Source organism: Triticum aestivum, chromosome 2B (assembly GCF_018294505.1).
Source record: "Triticum aestivum cultivar Chinese Spring chromosome 2B, IWGSC CS RefSeq v2.1, whole genome shotgun sequence".
NCBI lineage: Eukaryota > Viridiplantae > Streptophyta > Magnoliopsida > Poales > Poaceae > Triticum > Triticum aestivum.
In genome coordinates, this window is record NC_057798.1 from 317,855,089 (window position 1) to 317,861,088 (window position 6,000).

The window sequence follows — 6,000 nt, forward strand, 5'->3', positions numbered from 1 at the left end:
CCGATTGACAAAGTGAATTCTATACTGGATTACTAGAATTCTAGACATCGTGATTCATCCGATGATATCATCATGGAACATGTGGGAGCCAACATGGGTATCCAGATCCTGCTGTTGGTTATTGGCCAGAGAGTTGTCTCGGTCATGTCTGTGTGATTCCCGAACCCGTAGGGTCTACACACTTAAGGTTCGATGACGCTAGGGTTATTAGGAAGAGTTGTATGTGATTGCCGAATGTTGTCTGGAGTCCCGGATGAGATCTCGGACGTCACGAGGAGTTCCAGAATGGTCCGGAGGTGAAGATTTATATATGGGAAGTTATCATACGGTCACCGGAAAAGATCGGGGGATATCGGTATTGTACCGGGGCCACCGGAGGGGTTCCGGGGGTCCACCGAGAGGGGCCACCTCTCTTGGAGGGCCTCATGGGCCGTGGGGGAAAGGGAACCAGCCCTTGGAGGGCTTGGCGCATCCCGCCCTTGGGCCCATGCGCCTAGGGTTGGGGGGGTACCCTAGAGGGGGTGCCCCCCTTGCTTGCGGGGCAAGCCCCTTCCCCTTGGCCGCCGCCCCTCCCCCCCCCTCTAGATATCATCTAGAGGGGGCCGGCCCCCTTTCCCCTTCCCCTATAAATAGAGGGGCGAGGGGAGGGCAGCATACCACATCCAAGGCGCAGCCCCGCCCCTCCCCAACACCTCTCCTCCTTCGTTAAGCGCTTGGCGAAGCCCTGTCGGAGTACTGCCACTCCATCACCACCACGCCGTCGTGCTGCTGTTGGAGCTCTCTTCCTCAACCTCTCCTTCCCCTTGATGGAACAAGAAGGAGGAGACGTCACCGCTCCGTACGTGTGTTGAACGCGAAGGTGCCATCCGTTCGGCGCTAGGATCATCGGTGATTTGGATCACGACGAGTACGAGTCCATCAACCCCGTTCTCTTGAACGCTTCCGCTCGCGATCTACAAGGGTATGTAGATGCACTCCTCTCTCTCATTGCTAGATGACTCCATGGATTGATATTGGTGATTCGTAGAAAAAATTTATTTTCTGCAACGATCCCCAACAATATAGACCCAGGGGCCATAGGTTTCTAGTGGCTTCTCTCAAGATAGCATAAGTATTACGGTGGGTGAACAAATTACTGTCGAGAAATTGATAGAAAAGCATATAATTATGAGATTATCTAGGCATGATCATGTATATAGGCATCACGTCCGCGACAAGTAGACCGACTCCTGCCTGCATCTACTACTATTACTCCACACATCAACCGCTATCCAGCATGCCTCTATAGTATTAAGTTCATAAGAACAGAGTAATGCATTAAGAAAGATGACATGATGTAGAGGGATAAACTCATGAAATATGATATAGACCCCATATTTTTATCCTCGATGGCCACAATACAATACGTGCCTTGCAACCCCTATTGTCACTGGGTAAGGACACCACAAGATTGAACCCAAAGCTAAGCACTTCTCCCATGGCAAGAAAGATCAATCTAGTAGGCCAAACCAAACTGATAATTCAAAGAGACTTGCCAAGTTAACTCAATCATACATAAAAGAATTCAGAGGAGATTCAAATATTTCTCATAGATAAACTTGATCATAAACCCACAATTCATCGGATCTCGACAAACACACCGCAAAAAGAGTTACATCAAATAGATCTTCACAAGAGAGGGGGAGAACATGGTATTGAGATCCAAAAAGAGAGAAGAAGCCATCTAGCTAATACCTATGGACCCCAAGGTCTGTGGTAAATTACTCACAACTCATCGGAGGGGCTATGGTGTGGATGTAGTGGATGTAGAAGCCCTCCGTGGTTGATTCCCCCTCCGGCGGAGCACAGGCAAAGGCTCCAAGATGGAATCTCGCGGATACAGAAGGTTACAGCGGTGGAAATTGTTTTTTGTTGGCTCCCTGGATGTTTTCGGGGTACGTGGGTATATATAGGAGGAAGAAGTAGGTCGGTGGCCGCCCGAGGGGCCCATGAGACAGGGGGGCACACTCTGTAGGGGTGGGCGCGCTCTCCACCCTCGTGGCCGCCTCGGCTGCTTCTTGGCTTCCACTTCAAGTCCACTGGATCACGTTCGTTCCAAAAATCACGCTCCCGAAGGTTTCATTCCGTTTGGACTCCGTTTGATATTCCTTTCCTTCGAAATACTGAAATAGGCAAAAAAACAACAATACGGGCTAGGCCTCCGGTTAGTGTAAAATAAAGCCCATAAACATCCAAAAGAGGTAATATAATAGCATGGAAAAATCAAAAATTATAGATACGTTGGAGACGTATCAGCCGAGCAGGGGGAGGGGTGGTCAGGACCCCCCTCCCCTCCCCCTGCGAGGTCGAGACAGGAACGAGCCAGAGTATGCGACGACATGGTGTACCGCGTCGTCGCATGCAGAGGCGAGTCCGTGACATCCATGACCCCACTATCTATCTTAGGGGTGTGTCTCTAGGGTGCGTGTGGTGGCGGTGGAAACAGAATAACCGCATTGCCTCCTCTCAAAACCTAGCGCACAACAATGAGGTAGCGCGAGGCCGAGCAGGGGGGAGGGGGTCAGGACCCCCCCCCCCTCCCTGCCCCTTGCGAGTCCGAGACAGGAACAAGCCAGAGCAGGCGACGATGCGGCGTGCCGCGTCGTCACATGCAGAGGCGAGTCCGTCACATCCATGACCCTACTATCTATCTTAGGGGTGTAGCTCTAGGGTGCGTGCGGTGGGGGTGGAAACAAAATAACCGCATTGCGTCCTGTCAAAACCTAGCGTGCAGCAGTGTGGTAGCGCGAGGCCGAGCAGGGGGGGAGGGGTGGTCGGGACCCCCCCTCCCCGCCCCCTACGAGGCAGAAACATGATTGAGCCAGAGCAAGCAACAACGCGGCGTGTTGCGTCTTCGCATGTAGAGGCGGGTCCGTCACATCCGTGACTCCACTATCTATCTTAGGGGTGTGGCTCTGGGGTGCGTGCAGTGGGGGTGGAAACAGAATAACCGCATTGCATCCTGTCAAAATCTAGCGTGGAGCAATGCGGTAGCGCGAGGTCGAGCAGGGGGGTAGGGGAGTCAGGACCCCCCTCCCCTCCCCCAGCGAGGCTGTGAAAGGAATGAGCCGGAGCAGGCGATGACGTGTCATGCCGCGTTGTCACATGTGGAGCCAAGTCCGTCACATCCGTGAGCCCACTATCTATCTCAGGGGTGTGGCCTTGGGGTGCGTGGGGTGGGGGTGGAAACAGAATAATCGCATTGCGTCCTTACAAAACCTAGCGCGTAGCAATGCTGTAGCGCGAGGCCGGGCAGGGGGGGTCGGGGCCCCTATCCCCTCCCCCTGTGAGGCCAAGACAGGAACGAGCCGGAGCAGGCGACGACGCGGCATGCCGCATCATCGCATGCGGAGGTGAGTCCGTCACATCTGTGACCCTACTATCTATCTTAGGGGTGTGGCTTTCGTTTCTAAGTTTTATATTTTACTTTGTTATATGGACTTCATATGTTTATGTATTTGAACTACTTCTGTTTGTTTATTATTGAATATTTATTTATTTTTCTTACTTCACTTGATAGTGTACTGAACTTCTGTTATTTATTTTGAATTTTGAACTTCTATATTTTTTCTAAGTTGTGTGTTTTACTTATATATGGACTTCATCTGTTTTTGTATTTGAACTTCTTTTTACTGTTTCTTACTGTTTATTTATTCATATGCCTTGACTTCCCTGATTAGTGTACTTGAAGTTGTGTTGTTTATTTCGTGAACTTATTTCTCTTGTTTGTGTAGGTGCATATTTATGTATGCATTTTTATTCCCTTGGTAGTGTATTTGCTATTAATTTTTGGTTTTGAGGAAACCAGCAGTTTTGTTGTGTGATCTTATCAATTTATAATAGATGCATTCAAATCGTGCATTCATTTATCAATAGGGCATTTACTTTTTTAGTTGTTGGGGGGGGTAAACTATAATTAATTGGGTGCTGCACACCCCACTACAGGGAGGCATTAAGTGACCGACTCCCTCGCCACTACCTGTCAGAAATCCCCTCCTCCTCCTGTCGCTCGCTCTCTTCTCCCTCTCTGACACTCCGCTGCTCTCCTCTCCTCCAACCTCCCCCGACTTCTCCGCCGCTGTCGCCTGTGCTCGTTTGTGGAGTAACCGCCGCGCGCCACGCTCCTATTTCTCCCCCACGCCCCGCTCTCCCTCGCCCCAATCCGCGCTCTTCCCCTTTAAAGTGAAGCTGCAACTGCGTGCGCAGTTCCAAACTGCGCGTGGCGTTGTGGGGGTGGAAGAACCGTCGAGGATCCGTGCGTGTGGGGGTCATTTGTAGAGGTACAAGTGCTTCCCCCCTAATTCTTGATCTTAGTTTCTCCAGATCTGTCAAGGCCTGTCTGTTTCTTCTGTGTGCTCTCGCATTTGCCTCCTACCCCTTCTTTTGATGGTTGGGTTGGAGATTTGGTAGGGTTCTTGTGCGTGTGGTGGGTGGATTCCATTTCCCTGTGGTGAGATTTGTCTGTGAGATGCTTATTTGTGCTATTTTTCCCCTTCAGGCTTGTGTGGATTTATTTCCCCTTTGGTGATTTCAGCAGTCAGATGCATGTAAGGAGGGTTTGCTTTGTTGGTTCATGCTGGATCTGATGTATCTCATTGCATTAGTGCTGTTGATTTCAAAGTCTAGATTGTGTCTGACACATGCTAGTTAGTTTATGGATATTTGTTGTTGTTGTGCTTGCCTAGTTGTGCTACTGTTCATGTTTTTCATACTTGTTGGTATGTTCTAGTTGTTTCATCCTAGGGTTTGATTTAGTTTCTTTTTGTATCTCTTGTATGATTTTCTTCTTGCTAACTATAAGCAATCTATCACCTATTTTTAGTAGGTTGTTCTAGGGTTTGGAGTTCCATTCATCAAGGGGTTCTATTGTCATGGTTTCAAAACCTTCTCCAGGTATTGTATTGTAGTTGGATCTTGTATTTTAAGTAGCAATTTTCTTATATATTCTTGCTCATATCTTCACTTAGTTGTCTTGTTGTACTGCCTTTTCTTAATAGTGTGAACTTCTAACAAATGTCATCTATATGCATTTTACCCTTAGTTTAAGTTATTAGATTGTTGTTGAGTGTTTATTTGTTGAATTGCTGGTGAACTATGTCACCAAGTGTTGTTGGACTTCCCAAATCTTTCATTTCTATAGTGTATATCTTTCTTTTTTTTTCTTTTTTGTGTGATCAATTTCATGGTATTGATATTTAGTTTGCGTGTGAAATAGTATTTCTGCTCATGCTACATCTTTTTTATGTCGTACTTTCTTGGGCCACATAGTTGAACTTCTGGTTTAATTATTTTTTGTTTATAATGAAATTTGGTTGAACTTATGTTCTATGTATTTGTTTTACTGCTTTGTTATATATTGTTGAACTTTTGGATATTCATCTTATATATAGTACCCCCTCTGGTGTAGATAGTTCTATATTTAGTAAGTAAATTGTAAATGTTCATTGTGTTTACTTCTTTGTTAGGTATTCTTGAACTTCTGGGTATTATATATTGATGCAATAGTAGAACTCCCTTTGGTGTAGGATTGTGGATTAGGACTCAACTTCCTTTTTACTTGCATTTTTGTAGTTGATGATGAATTGAATAGTTCTGGAAAAAATGCCTGTAATCAAGATGGAGCTTCAGAAGTTAATACTGATGCTCCAATATCTGATGCAGCTAAATCACCTATTATTCCTTTGACTTTTATTGCTGAGGTTGCTTCAAGCCTTGAGAATAATTCAAGCCTCGAGGAACTTGCTTCTGCAGCTCTTGCTTCACCTAGTATGTGCAACTCCTTTTCTTTTTATTTTAAATTCTCGAGCCATGTTTTTTTAACTTGTTCCTGTCGTGTGTGTGTGTTTTTGTTGCAGACTATTTTTATTTTTTGCTATGCTTTTTGTGTTCTTTGTAGATGTGTCCACGGGAGAGGAAGCTGTGAACACCATCAACGATATTCTATCTGAGATGGGTTTATCA